Source organism: Macaca thibetana, chromosome 17, assembly GCF_024542745.1.
Source record: "Macaca thibetana thibetana isolate TM-01 chromosome 17, ASM2454274v1, whole genome shotgun sequence".
Lineage (NCBI taxonomy): Eukaryota > Metazoa > Chordata > Mammalia > Primates > Cercopithecidae > Macaca > Macaca thibetana.
In genome coordinates this window covers 70,262,644-70,278,995 of record NC_065594.1, presented here as the reverse complement: position 1 = coordinate 70,278,995, position 16,352 = coordinate 70,262,644, and the positions used below count along the sequence as shown (strand labels likewise).

The 16,352-nt window shown below is 37.1% G+C and overlaps 1 long non-coding RNA gene across 1 annotated transcript in view; it reads left to right on the top strand.

Moving 5' to 3' along the window:
• The window catches only part of LOC126940159 (uncharacterized), a 53,629-nt gene extending 38,124 nt beyond the window's left edge, over positions 1–15,505 (top strand). The window contains exon 3 of the long non-coding RNA XR_007720632.1: positions 14,072–15,505. This is a non-coding gene — a long non-coding RNA (uncharacterized LOC126940159). The remainder of the gene's footprint in view (positions 1–14,071) is intronic.
• The last annotated feature ends 847 nt before the right edge of the window (positions 15,506–16,352 follow it).

Sequence of the window (16,352 nt, the reverse complement as noted above, 5' to 3'; positions counted from 1 at the left end):
TAGCCACTCAATCTACTGGACATTAGACAACTAATAATACTGATTCTCAGGGACTACATGCGCCTTTACATTTCAATACATTTTCCTGCATAGAAAATGCTGTTCCATTGTTCTCTGATTTTGAACTGAAGCATAAATAGCAGAGGAGACACTGTTCACACCATTTCCGATTGTACTTCTCACATAGAGACTGGCAGAAGGAAGCCATTTTATCACATTATGATCAATCACACTTGCAAATGCCATAAGTGTCAATGTGAAAAATCTGCTCTTTCTGCTGGTTCCTTGGATGAGTTATTTCTGTCATTTAATTTTAAAAAGCAAATATATTGACCTATACTGACATTTCTCTTTTATATATGCATAATAAAAAATACCATGAATAGACATTTTTTTCTCTCATGATTTAATTCATACTATCCTCAATTAAAATTTCAAAAGCTGTCATACTGTAGTGAACTTGTATAATTTAGATCCTTTAATTACCTTTAAGTATAATTTTCTCTTTTATCTACGTGAGTAAAACAAAGGGCAGATCTGGAGTTTGGGGAGTTGGAAACAGATTAAAAGAAAAGCTTAACTACATTTTCATTTGATTTTCTTATAAAAATATTTGGTATTTTTTCCACAGAAAAAATAAAAAAACTGTATAGTCAAAATATTATGATTATTTTAAGAGAAGTGAGATTTGTGATGGGAAGAAAAACATTTCAAGTATTACAAGTTCATAATTTTCAGCAACCTCATTAGTCTCTGTAGAAGGTTTAGGAGCAAAGGATATGCAACTAGGATTATATGCCAAATTTTACAATTCACCTTGTATGTGCATAGCCTGTGTGTTTTGCTTAGGGAAGAGAGACTCTTTACTGAACTGTATTTCTCTGATGCAGCCCTATTTAGTCTGAGGCATACATTCATTTGGACTCCTTGATGGTTGCAGTGATATCCTTGTGATGACAGAAAGTTTGCATCTGTTTTCATTTCTTAACACAAAGGAGAAAATGGTAGATAATACAGGACTAGAGGATTGTATTGGTGAATGAAACTTCCTCCAAAATTGTTTTATTTATCACTAACAAGGCACTCTTCTTTTTACTCAAAATATTCATTAGTTCAATATAATTCAATTTAGCAAATCTGCAAAGTGTTTCCCATGTGCAAAGACTGTGTTTGATTAAAGCCTGATTTTCCTCCACATAAACAAATGGACTCTCAGAAACATATCTAATTGTCATCTTGATATCCTGGAAATAATTGTTTAAATGCAATATATGATATTACAGAGTTTTTGGAATAGAAAGTATGCCTGTACAGGATTACAATTCTATGTTAATTTGTAGAACTAATGCTCATTTTCTCCAGATTCTCAATTGTGTGAAATCAGCTCTTTTTACACATTTCATTGTTGCTTACTTAAAGAAGAAAACACAAACCAGATATTGGACCAATATGATTTTCCCAACTTTAGGGAATCTGAATTCCTACTTCAAATTTTTAAAAATTTCCTAATCATGGATGGTTTTAGACTTAGATCAAATAGACAACAACCTGTTTTGTATGACTGGATAAGTATCTTGGAAAAGCATCACTGAATTTGCTTTACACCTACCATATACACACATTTCTAAATATTTCTCTCTCAGACTCCAACAACTGTCCTCATCTACTGTCATTTTATTTCTAGACACCCAAGACTATTGTTTTATGTAAATTACAAGTGCCAGATCATTGAGGTAATTTCATTTAGATGTGCACAGGTACCTAAGGTAATTTTTCAGAAACTAACACTTAGTAGGGAAAGTTTTCCTTAGTAGCTGTCTTTTAAGCTAGGCCTCCCTAGGGAAGTTGGTTGGGCTACTGCAAGAAGTCAGAGTACTCAGGGAGAGAGGCAGTTACTGGAAAGATTAATAAGGAAATAAAAAATTAACAGAAAAAGTCAAGACACCTGCATTTGGTAGAGGACTGAAGCCCACTAACCAAGAAATATGTAGATACTGATTGAACCCTGGCTCCCAATAACTGTCACTGTGGACAATCTACAAAGCTCTTCTGAGGATATTACACAGGGTGCTTGTGTATATAAGCTTTAATGTCCCTCCCAGTTTAGCAATTCATCTTATCACTTTATTTTCTGAAGACATCTCTGCCCTTGTTCTCTTCTAAGACAGCAACAAGGAAGGCAGAGGAGGGAGGCAATTATCCATTACTGATCCTGATGATACTGGAACTACCACCATTGGATTTTAATCATAAAGAGTAAAAATATAATCCCAACATATGCTGTGGCAGAAATAAAGGAGAAACAGACAAAGGAAAATTTCCCTAACACTCAACCATAAACATATTGCTTTATCTCAAGGCACCACCAATAGTATCTTTCTTTTAAATGTCATCATGGGGAGACTTTCATAGGTTTCTACTTTTCCACACAGCTGGGGATTGTAGAGAAAATATTTATTTGGACGAAGTTAATTTGACACATGTGATACCACCTGCTGTCTCTACTGTATATTTCTCTGCTTCTTCCGAAATGGCTCTGATGTATCATCCTGTCTTCGGGTACCGAAAGAAATAAACCACCCCCACCACTCATCTCCTGCATTTTCCCTCCTTTTTGAAAAACACAGGGCCATAAAACGATGATTTGCAGACCTAGAATGAAAATCAGAATTTTACTTTTTATTAGGATGTCAACACATGCCTGCAAAGCGCACACTGCCTGCTGCTATCATTCTTTGTTGTGTAGACTCCAGCGCTGAACAGAAGAATTGGAGCTTTGTCCTTCTCACTGGCACTAGTCTAATCATTCATTCCTGCCTCCTGCCTCCTGCCTCCCACTCCTCAAACCTGTAGGCATATCATAATCTGACTATTAAGAAGCTCACATTTAAAAATCACCTAACCTGCTGCTTGATAATGGGATGTTGAAAATGGATGGTCTGTTCCCTGGGAGGGCATTATCAACTACGAACATGAGCCCGACAGTACTTCATTATATCATCTATGCTCTGTCCTCAGAGACCATTCAGAAGCTCTCAGAGGCTCACTTTCTATCAAGCTCTGGATTGACATTGGCTGTTGTGAGAGTATTATGCTTTCTTCTGTTTGTTGTAATCCCATGGTTTAAGTATTGCAAAGGATCACACATGAGAAACAAAACGAGGGTGGCCAGGTGAACAGCCCAGGTACTCTGTGACTGGCTGTCTAGTGCTACCTCCAGGGTGAGAGGAGACTTCTCCAAACCAGAGCAGGGAGGGCCACTCTTCACTTTTGCTTTCTTTGAGGTTCCCAGGTACTAGAAACCCACTTGAATAGCTGGAACACGGACTTAGATCTTTTGCCACCTGTTGACTAGGCTGGAGCCTAGCCCCACTGAGGTCTCAGCTCTGTACTATGAAAGCAGCATCTTCTGCGTCTGCTCATCCCTCTGTAGGATTCCTACTTGGCCCTCTGAGGCAAGGATGCATTGACATTTACCTTTGCCCTTTGCTTGATGACATTTAGTGATATTATTATTAAATTTGGAGTCTATATATTACTTGTTTATAATTCTTGTCCCTCCTGGAGACAGCTATAAAAATGTGCTACTCAGATCTCATGGGGGATGGAGCATGGTTGACTGACAGCTCCAGCTGCTGCCCCTGGGAATCAAGGACCCCATTTCTGCTGAGGTCCCATTCCCCAGATTATTCCCACCCAGTGACTGGGTGTGTTTGCAGTGTTAGTGCTGTCCTGTACCTAGAGCTCATCTATGCTAACAGGCAACACTGGCTATGCACTCCCCACTGCCTGGACAGGAACTTTCTTAAAACTGTGGTGAGACCATCTAAGCAATCCTCCTTGCTTGCCCTGTGTTATAACAGGCCAGTCTTGCCTTGTAGTCTGAAGGCTCTTTCTGCAAATTCCTGTTTCCAACCATCTTTCTTTAATAGGCATTTTCCTTCACAGGTCCCTTGCCAATCATACGGTGTGTTGGTATCCGCTTCTTGGAGAATCTAAACATAGATTTACTAATTCTAAAAATGAACTGAAATGGCTTATGAAAAAATAACATAAATACTTACAAAATCAGGTTTAAAAAGTCTGAGAGACAGATTGGAAAGTATAAAGACCAGGGAGATTCTAGTTAATAAGCATTACCAACCAGGTAACATTTTGAATGGGAAGCATAAATATAAAACCTATAGGAAAGCCAAGTGTAATTTTCAAATTTTACCCTCAACTTTCTGGCATTTGGGGGAAAATGATACATATAGTAAATTATACAAAATTCTTAGTATAAATGTTACTTATTTTGGCTCTCTGGTTAAACATTTTTGCCTCTGTTATAGCCATTTATCTGTACGGCCACCAGCTTCCTTAGGAAAACTGTCCCTCTCTGTCCTTCTCCCTCCACTATTATCATGTTGTCTGAATAGAACTGCTTGCCCTTTCATGACTTTGCTTCCCCGGCTGCAGTGACAGACTGATGTGTAGACACAGGTCCACCACTCTGGACACAGTGAGTGGCTCTGCTGGACTTAATACCCAAGACTTGCCAATCAGAGTTCTTGCCTAAAAGCTTTCAACTTTTAGGCAAATCAGCCCTGTGAATAAACGTTCTTCTGTTTTGTTTTGTTTTTTCCTGGAACTCTGTTGCTTGTGCATAAATACCAGCAGTCAAAGAAAATGATTAACTAAAATTGTAAGGTTTGCATCTTGAAAACAACAGAAGTGAGAGATTAAGTGTAGATGCTATTCAAATCACTGATTATAAAAATTCCTAAGGCCAGTCCATTCTTGTTCTTGCTGTGGTTTGACTATTCCATTCAATTCATTCGACATTTTTCTTGAAGTATCTTGAATCGATGTTCTGTTGTTTATGAGCCAAAAGCCTTACCTAGTAGCTGATATTCTAATTCTGGTATTACTTTCTTCAAGACATCTCTTTAACTCACATTGTGTGTATTATATGATAATAAGCACCACAGACATTTGCAGAATGTGGCCTTTGTTCTTTATCTAATGAAATATAAGAATTTATTTCATTAATTTGAACCATTTTTTTCTTGTATTTTATGTAACATTTAAACATTTAGGAAACTTTTAGAGAACAGTTTTGGTTTTACAAAAGCATTGCAATAATTTTTGAGTTCCTACATTTGCCACACCAAGGTTCCGCTATTGTTAACATTCTTGTGGTTCGTGTCTCACAATTAATGAACTAATATTTATATATTTTTATTAAAGTCAATACATTAGATTTTCCCACTTTTCTCCTCATTTCTTCCTCTGTTCTAAAATCCCATCTAGGTTACTACATTACATTTACACGTCTCCTTAGATTCCTCTTTGTGGAGATAGTTTCTGAAATTTTTCTTAGTGTTGATGACCTTGACAATTTTCAGGAGTTCTGGTAAAGTATATTGTACAATGTCTTCGACTGGGAATTGTTTGATGTTTTTTCTCATGGTTAGATAGTGGTGATGGTGTTTTTTTTCAGGAGGAAGTCTACAGAGGTAAATTGCCCTTCTCCGGACATTATATTAGGGTAGATGCTATCAACATGCTTTATCACTGTTGATGTTAACTTTGACTCCCTCCTTCGAAAGCGTTTGTCAAGTTTCTCCACCATAAGGTTACTCTCTCTCCTCATCTCCTTTTATATAGTGTACTCCTTAATAGGAAGTCACTATGTACAGTCACGCTTGAGGATGCAAGAAAAATGCTCTACTTCAATGGAGTAGAATCCTTCTGCATGGGAAATTTTTCTATTCTGCCCTATTTATTTTAGAATTTACTTATATATTCATAGACTCATGAATGTTTATTTTATTCATTGGATCATAATTTCATACCACTTTATTTTGTTTCTCAAATTGTTCCAGGTTTCAGTCATTGGGAGTTGCTTCAGACTGACACTTTTGTCACTTATACATGCCCCTAGAGTTTGTTTTTTGAACATTTTCTTCCTTTCTGGCACTCCAGGATGCTGCAGGGATCATCTTGCGTGCTTCTTTGTCTTAGCTCTAAAATCACCCATATTTTTTCCCCATTGACTCTAGATTCCTGTTATTTGAAAATGCGATTAGAACCCAAGATCTGGGTGTGGGGGTATAACCATTTATTATTTTGAATGCAAAGTTCAAAAAGTTAGCATAAATATATAGAAAGAGCTAAGTATGCTAACAAATATGTACACATGTATGCATCTAATAAGTGAGGGATTATGAGACAGAAAGTAACTGTTGGTATATTCATTTTTCAATAGTAGAACTCTTGGTCTACTTTCTGATTTTCTGTTTTCACTATTAATCTTCTTTTGTTCCTACATTTTTTCATTTTTGTCTAAGTAGCCTCCAATAACCTTTATTTCCCTCTTAGTTTGCAGTGACTCACCTGTAATAGGGTTTAAATAAGTGTTTTGAAATTGCATCTAGCCCTCTACAAATACAAAAACTTTTCATAGAGTTTAACATGAATGGTATTAAAGCTGACATTCTGGCCATCATTTACTCTGTTCAGAGTTCGTCCTTTTTCACTTTTTCCTCCTGTTTTATTACATTTGTGTCTTGGTTTTTGCAGTCTTATCTTGGTTTTATTTCATAACCCAGAGCTGCACTTCATGGTATAGCTTCTAGGTACATTTGATGTTACTATGTCATTAATACAAAGAGAGAATTAAACTAACAATTTGTTCTTTCTCTGGTTTAAATTATTACAATATATAGTGTAGCAGCTCCAAACTTGAGTTTTCCCATTCTAATCATGATCCCCATGGAGGAAACCATTCAAAAAAACTTATTTAGACATTAAGCATCATGAAAACACATAAAAGTCAACTTTCATTTTCCCCTCTATTTTAAAGAAAACTGTATTCTCATAGGATAGTGAAAATCCTACTTACTCTTAATACTTATATGACAAAATGGCTTTACTCTATTGCCTTGCTGACTTTTGTTTATAACCCCCTCTTCCTACCTTTATTCAGTACTCAATTTTTCAGTTTGTTATTTATTTTCAGTTTATGTATTTATTCAGTTTGTTATTTATTTTCTGACCAGCTATGTCATGATTATATTTTTGTTTGTTTTTATTTCTAAAATGCACATGGCATGTCCTCTGAATCTCATTTCCTGATATTTAATTTTAATGTTTTTAACTGTGATTCACTCAACTCAGCTTCACAGTTGTATCTGATTTTTTATTGATCGCCATTATATGTTATTTTATGTCCAATTTGGTCTTTCATGCCTCAGATGTCAAAATATAATTTGGAGCTCTTTTGTGGTAGTTCCATTGTCTAGTCATTTGGAGTAGAGCAAATGGCCGCTACTGAGATACAAGGAAGGTCTAGGAATGTCCAATCTTTTGACTTCCCTGGGCCACACTAGAAGAAGAAGAAGTGTTTTGGCCCCCACACAAAATACAATAAAACTAATGATAGCTGATAAGCTAAAAAAAAAAAAAAAAAACCAAAACAAACAAACAAACAAAAAATCTTATGTTTTAAGAAAGTTTACAAATTTGTGTTGGGACACATTCAAAGCCATCCTGGGCTCCATGTGGCCCAGAGGCCATGTGTTGGACAAGCTTGGTTTAGAAAATGATATTTAAGGAAGATAAGTCTTGACAAGCTGACTCTCAGTCTTACCTGAAATTGGACTTCAATCCTACCTGCCCTTTCCTTTCGTCATGCTTATAGAGCTCTCGTTTCTATGAATCTCCTACCACTAGTTATCCTGCATCATCTGGTTCTTACAGGTTGTATCATCTCTTCCCACTATCTCAGGAGTTGTGGGTTAACAAGAACACAGGAATCTTCTCTCTGTAGTTCTGGTCAGATGAGTACAGGATGACAGCAAGCAAAATCTGGTTCAATAGGGGAAGAAATGTACCTTTCCCAGTTTTGAGAGGTAAAGCCAGCTGGACTTCCTGGGTCAAGTGCGGACTTGGAGAACTTTTCTGTCTAGCTAGAGGATTGTAGATGCACCAATCAGCACTCTGTAAAAACACACCAATCAGTGCTCTGTGTCTAGCTAAAGCATTGTAAATGCACCAATCAGTGCTCTGTAAAATGGACCAATCAGCAGGATGTGTGAAGGGTCAAAAAAGAGAATAAAAGCTGGCCACCCCGAGCCAGCTGCAGCAACCTGCTCGGGTCCCCTTCCACGATGTGGAAGCTTTGTTCTTTTACTCTTCACAATAAATCTTGCTGCTGCCCACTCCTTGGGTCTGCACTACCTTTATGAGCTGTAACACTCACCCCGAGGGTATGTGGTTTTATTCCTGAAGTCAACAAGACCACAAACCCACCAGGAGGAAGAAACAACTCTGGACACACCACCTTTAAGAGCTGTAATATGCACTGTGAAGGTCTGCGGCTTCACTCCTGAAGTCAGCCAGACCATGAACCCACCGGAAGGAAGAAACTCCGGATACATCTGAACATTTGAAGGAACAAACTCTGGACACACCATCTTTAAGAATTGTCACACTCATCGTGAGGGTCTGCGACTTTATTCTTGAAGTCAGCGAAACCAAGAACCCACTGGAAGGAACCAATTCTGGACAGAATTTTATTCTAGATGTATAAACCATTATGAAGATTTAAAGATGGAGAACTGCCACTGGTTCCATGATATCTGATTTCTCATACATTTTATCCTCTGCCAGCTTAATTTGCTTAAGGCAAGGAAAGACAAATAAAGCACTAATTTTTAGAATTATTTATTGGCTTTCTGGAAAGGAAACTCTCTGTCATCTCACTTTTACATATTCAGACATTTGGCTTTCAAACATATACTCAGGGACTTTTTCATTAAGAATGAGGAAGAATCTGCCTCTGATGGAGAGCATTTTGTTTGTTTGCACTGTATTCAGCATCAACCTTGTTGAAACATGTTTGCCAGTGAAGAAGGATAGCAGCTTATCTCTCTTTTCTAATGGTATCTTCCTATTCAGACTTTCTCCTGTTACCTTAGTCAAACTAATTCAGCATCTAACTTTTCTTTGATGCTGCAGAGATTCATATCTCTTTATATAAGAATGATACCTTTTCTGATTCATTTTTTTCCTGTTTCAGTATAAGTATTAGAACTTCTGTTGGTTTTGATCTAGTTAAATTCAATGCCTTGAATTGAATTTTCAGTTATTTCTAGGAGAATTGAGATTTCAAACTGATCAGCACTGCAGAAAATGAAATCAAAGTAACGAAAGTTCCCAAAAAATTATTATAATATAGTCATAGACTTTATTGAGTAGTGAAAAAAGTATTAAATTAAATTTTATTATTGTGACTTACAGACTAACTAGCACATTTAATGAAGTGTAGCCATAACTCAGTATGTATCAGTTATATATGACAGTTAATCTATATAAGGGATAGGTGGTTAACAGTGTCCTAACAGGTATTGAGATAACCTGCCAAATGAAACAGGGAAATTTCTAGTGAAACTATTTAGATTTCAGGTGGCAAAGCTAAGTTATGTTTGGTAAGCAAATTACAACAGAGAACCCAAAGTTTTGTAGTTATAATACATGAAAATGTTCAATATTAAGGAACCTGAAACAAAATAATGGTGTTCCATTAGGAAAGCAGAACATAAAAATATGTAATATCAATGCAGGAAAGCTGTCTTTGTTGCAAGTTAGTATTTAGGGAATGAACTTCAATTTCCAGAGGATGAACTAGAAAACAAACAATATAGGAAGCCAGTCCTGTAAAAAGACTATGGAGCTTTACATGCTACTGGAACCGAAATTCAGATTCAGAACACCACATTCTGCAGACTGGGATATGTAAAGGAGACTTATGCATTGAAACCTAAGTGCGAATACATGGTCGTTATAATGCATGTAATAGATTAATAGGGAAACCAATAGTTAGAATTGGCCATTCTTACGCTCCTTCAGAGTTTTGACAAGATCATGATTGGGTTCAACTACGGAATGCTGTAGTTAGCCTCAGGATGTGGCTTTGCTAATGAGCAGAATAAGGAATTTTGTTTAAAAGCAATCCCTATTCATAGCACTAATATTCAGTAGCCATTGTAAATTGGATTATCTAATTTCTCTCTAATCTGATGAGCAGGACTAATAAAGAAGAGTCATTGATTTCTAAAGTCTGAGAGAGGAGCAGTCTATACTATCTTGTAATAGAATTGAGATCTGTCCTGTTACTAGAAAAAAATTTAAAAAATTTCCAATTAGTAATGAAGAAAACATCAAGGGAAGACTGTAGTAGTAAATTAATACCTACAAACAGGCTATATAATCTGGGTGAAATTTTGTAAAAGTGCTTGAAGATAGGATTTTTTGACTCAGAAAAAAGAGTTTTTTTTTTTTTTTTTTTTTTTTTTTTTTTTTTTGAGATTGAGTGTCACTTACTCTGTCGCCCAAGCTGAAGTGTAGTGGTGCGATCTCCGCTCCCTGCAGCATCCGCTTTGTGGGTTCAAGTGATTCTCCTGCCTCAGCTTCCTGAGTAGTTGGGATTACAGGTTATTTTTTATACTTTTTGGTAGAGATGGGGTTTCGCTATCTTGGGCAGGCTGTTCTCCAACTCCTAACCTCAAGTGCCTACCTGCCTTTGCCTTCCAAAGTGCTGGGATGACAGCCGTGAGCTGCTGTGCCTGGCTTCAGAAACAGAAATTCTTAATATGCAATGGATATTTCTACATGAAGAACAAATTAAGCATTCTTAGGTAATTTTGAGTTATTTAATGTTTTATATAGGCAACTACCAATTTCTTTCCACAATTTAATAATAATCAATTGTTTCTACTTAATGTTTTTCTACATAATTTGATATGATTTAAAAAGACACACTTATAGAATAAAGGCGCTGAATAAAAATGTCCCTGAAGAAAATAGTTTATCATTCCTTACATTGTTGAATACCCACTCTCTCCTCAAAAATTAGAAGAGTGAAAAAAGCGTAAGTGATATGCTGAAGGCCTTGTGAGTTCGTGTGTAGAAGAGTTAGGTCTAACATTCACACGTCATGACTTTTGGTGCAATGCCTAATATTCTCATTTATTTCATCTTTGATTTTGTACCTTTGATTAGCAATATTAGAAATATGAACTGTCTGGAAAAGTTTTGGAGGGTGTATCAATAGTAATCATCTTTTAGAGTTACACTTCAATAATTCATAAAGAAAAATAATATTTGAAATTACATTAATAAGATGTACATAACATCCTCCTTAATTCCTTTGTAATTATCAAGAGTAAAATATTGACACTCTAAAATATGACTACCTTCAATGATTTTTTTCTGTGTTTAAAAGTATTTGCAGGCCGGGCGCGGTGGCTCAAGCCTGTAATCCCAGCACTTTGGGAGGCCGAGACGGTCGGATCACGAGGTCAGGAGATCGAGACCATCCTGGCTAACACGGTGAAACCCCGTCTCTACTAAAAAAAATACAAAAAACTAGCCGGGCGAGGTGGCGGGCGCCTGTAGTCCCAGCTACTCGGGAGGCTGAGGCAGGAGAATGGCGTAAACCCGGGAGGTGGAGCTTGCAGTGAGCTGAGATCCGGCCACTGCACTCCAGCCTGGGTGACAGAGCAGACTCCGTCTCCAAAAAAAAAAAAAAAAAAAAAAAAAAGTATTTGCATTTTTTTTTAACCTACTGAGAGTGAGTTAAGAAGCAATCACCAAGATGGTTCCTTTTCTGACATCCTGGCAAGTTCAGGAAGGTCCCACTCCACCTCAGTTTTGGTAATTTTCTAGAAAGACTCACAGAATTCACTAAAAGCTGTTATATTCACAGTTACAGTTTGTTACAATGGAAGTAGACAGATCAAAATCAGCCAAAGACAAGGTACATGGGGCAGAATCCAAGATAATTTCAAAAATGGAACATCCAGGTTTGCTTTTTTTCATAGTCATGGACATTATAAACTTCTCCTAGCAAAGAACATTCATAGAGCATTGTCAACCAAAGACACCCTCTCAAGCCTTGGTGTCCAGGGTCTTTATGGAGCTCTGTCACAGAGACATGATCCCCTGCCCAAATGATCCACCCGAGTCCCCAGATCCTCTGAAGGTACTAAGCTGATACCTGGCCACTCAAAGCCCTAGATTATATGGCATGGCCCAAGAACAAAGACACTCTTACCAGGCAGAACATTTCCAGAGCTTAGCGATCACTTCCCAAGATCTGAGGGCAAAGGTCAGACCACACTCTGGGCAAGGTTAAAGTCTTTACTGTATGCCAAGAAATGTATTTGCTATTTTCCCTCACAGGAAAAAATACTTATAAGATTATTTCTAAATCAGGGGAACATAGAAACCTGAAAATGCTAAAATAAATGTACGATCAGGAATAAACACAGAGGTTACCAAAATTAATTGTGTATCTTTAATTAGTTGACCAGATACAATAGGTGTTTGTGTCTTCTTGAAATGTTGTAACAGAAAATCAAGGATGATCAAAGTAGGGAATAAAATACATCAAGGGAAGGTATAAAATTGAAAACAACAACAAAAATCACTGACACAAGCTCCTAAAAAATCAGAATGTATACAGAAAATTGACAGATAGTGAAACTTTAGTCTGAATATTGGTAAATTTAAGTAAGTTAATCATTTTCCTCCCCAATCAAGAATAAGATGTTACATTACCAAAATAGAACACATTTCTTAAGTACCTGATGACTAAAACTAGACATATATGTGTATATGAATACATGTCTAGACATATTTCTATTTGTGTGCATGTGTATGTGTGTGTGTGTCTGTGTGTGTGTATAGTCAGCCCTTGATGTCCCTGGGTTCTATATTTATGGATTCAACAATTTATTAATAATATTAAAAAAATAAAAATGGATAGTTGTGTCTGTACTGAACATGTACAGGTTTTTTCTTTGTCATAGTTATTTCCTAAGCAATATAGTATAACAACTATTCATATAGCATTTAAATTGCATTAGGTATTAACAGTAACCTATAGGTGATTTGAAGTTTATGGGAAGATGTGTACAGATTATATAAAATGTAATATCATTTCACATAAGGGACCTGAGCATCTATGGATTCTTGTATCTGAGGGGGTTCTGAAAGCAATCCCCCACCGTATATATGTATGTACACATGTTTATATATATATGTGCATGTATATACATCTGTAAATGTGTGTGTGGTATGCTATAGAAAGAACAATATACTCTTCCATATTATACTATGGAGACAACAGAGAGATAATAAAATAATTTTGTGGAAGTTATTACTTGTATACATTTATCACCTCTCTTAACTTTCTTTCTATTCCTCAAAGTAAGTTCCTTCCTACTTAATGTGCTTCTCAGTGTTTCTCCCATTTTCTTGGAAACTTCCTAATTCCATATACTATTTTACTGAGTTAACTCTTCAAGTTAAAAATAAAATTGTTTCAGGAAAGCCCTGCCTATTCCTCAAATGTAAGCCAGATAATTTTGTTACAACCTGCTCCTATGCATATTCACAGAGGTTGCCCTGTAATATATGTAAATAAACATCTATTTGTAAATATACACATATTTATATATGTATGTATAGACACATGTAGAAACATGTCTATGCAGATATACATATTTATATGTGTGTATCTACTATTTCTCAACTGGCACTGTACTTCAGCTTTTCAGTCCTCATTGAACATGTCACTGAAAAATGATTGATATATATTTTTTTCAGATAAAACCCACAAGGAAAGAACTATATTAATCTTGATCATTTTCTATTTGTCAAATAGCACAGTGGCTAGTCCATGACAGACTTTAAATTAATGTTTGTTAATATTAATATTTGTTGAAAGGATAAGTATATATTATAAATTAAAGTTGTAAAAGACAATGGTAAATCAATTATGAACCTAGAGAGCTAATACCTAGGTATATACCAGAAAAGTCAAGAGTCAAGTATCAGAGAGGACAATTATGGCCTCATTCAATATCAGTAATCACATAAGAAAAAAGTTCAGGTAAGATGTCACTGGTTTTAGACAATGTGAGTTTATGCTGTCTCTTAATAAGTGTAATTAAAAAGGTATTGCTACAGAAGTATAAGCACCAAAGCCAAAATGCAATAGATTGAAGCTATTGTCTTTCAGGACCCAACTCGCCCTTCTAGATTGGCTTTGTGATGGTGGAACTGGGATCCTGAACACCACAGATTTGCCCATGCGAGGCCTTGAAAGGAGGCTGTGTGTCTGGAAGAGGAAAGGGAGCTTGCTTCCGTCTGTCTGCTCACTTGGGCCTTCTCCTGGGCTTGTAATTCCTGTGAACCTCACTCCAATAGGGCCTTCTCACACCTCCAGCAGGTTTTGTGTCAACAACTGAATCCATTTACCAGTTTTTCCCAAATGTGCCCTACCAGCTTCACGGCAACTGCCTCTCAGGGGCTATCTAAGCAGTGCTGCCTTCCTCAGGGCCCCTCCCAAACTCAGCTACACCAGAACCAGCTGAACTGGCGATCCTTCCTCAGGACTCTTACTTTAGTCTCTGCAGAGATCTAAGTAACTTCTTAAGTTTCTAAGGTTTAATAATTCCAGAACCTTCCTTCAGTCCTAGGAATGACAGTTGCTTCCCACAGCAATTATTTCCATGCTACATAAGTTTTTTGTTTACCCTTTAGTAACACTTTCATACATTGGGGTAAGATTTTTTTTATATCAAATTCTGTCCTTCCAACAACTTGATAGATACGGTTGCCTGACTGGACTCTAATTGATACAGAGAGGAATATGCATTGAGAAAATAAGTAGTGAGAGAAGATAATTTGAATGAAGTGACTGCAATAAAGAGAAGAGAGACAGATGTGGCTTTAAAGAATTGATGCAAGGCGTACAAAAGATCTGAGGATATTCTGGGACAGAAAGGAAATGCGAGTGGAATGAGAAAGCTTCAGAATGGGTGAAATAGAGGGAATGAATGAGACTAACGGCCCCAGAGGCAGTAGAAGTCATTAATTCTAATGGATAACGGCAATGCGATTAGTCTGCAAACAGTCTTCACTAGAACACTGGAATCTTCCCTAGAAGCAGAAGGAAAAAAGGACAGGTAAAAGACAGTTTAATGATACAGGAAGATTTTCCAGGGAAGAAAACAACTCAAGTATAAAAGAGAAGGAGATTGAGGAATTTAATTCTTATTGAAGGAGAAGGTTTTGAACATCTGGCAAAAGAAATAAATGCAAGAAATTTTTAAAAGGTGAACATTGAGACTGCTTGCTGTGTAGGTTTCCTGGTCATTTATAGACGATTTATATAATATTTAGTTTGAGTTCTATGAGTGAGAGCACTCTTGGTTTCAAGTAACAGAGGCCCAATTTGAATTTAATGAATATATACCAGGGTAGCTTTCATGAGAACTTACGATTCAGGGAAACTCACAGTTTCTCCGTGGTGAAACGTGGAGTTTGAACAGCAACACAGACACCATCCGCCTTCATACTTGCTATGATCATTTATTCATGCTTCCCCGTGGCCACTGATGCCATTTATTCTTCCTCTGTGATAATTTTGTTCATCCAGCAGGAAACATGGCCAAGGGAAGCTTCAGGGTCATATGGCTGATCCACATAGAAAAGACACATGCATTTCAGGCCAGGCACGGTGGCTCACACCTATAATCCCAGCACTTTGGGAGGCCGAAGCGGGTGGATCACCTGAGGTCAGGAGTTCAAGACCAGCCTGACCAACATGGCAAAACCCTGTCTCTGCTAAAAATACAAAAATTAGCTGTGTGTGGTGGTGCACGCCTGTAATCCTAGCTACTCGGGAGGCTGAGGCAGAAGAATTGCTTGAACTCAGGAGCAGAGGTTGCAGTGAGCCGAGATCGTGCCATTGCACTCCAGCCTGGGTAACAGAGCTAGACTCTGTCTCAGAAAAAAAAAAAAAAAAAAAATAGACACGTGTATTTCAATACAAGCAATCTAAGTAAAAGATGCCATATAGCCTGATGATTGCCATCAGCAATCACGATGACTCACTTAGAAGTCTAGTGATGGCCCAGTGTGGGTCAATACCCACAATGTGGACACTTGGGAAATTAGCAATTCCCATTCAAAACGTGCATTGGTGTTGTATTAGTTTTCAATTGCTGTGTAACAGATGAGTATGAACTTAGTACTTAAAACAACACAAATTCACTATCTCACAGTCTCTATAGGTCTGAAGTCTAAAATTGGCATAACTAGGTACTAGGTTCTCTGCTCAGGGTCTCAAAAAACTGAAAGCAAAGTACCAACTATGGCTAAGCGTTCAAGTGGAGCTCAGAGTACTCTTCCAATTCACCAGTCCACTGCCCCTTCCCCAGCATCAAGTTTTTTTTATGTGTAGGAATGAAATTCCTGTCTTCTTTCTGGCTATCAGCAAAGAATTTCTTCCCACT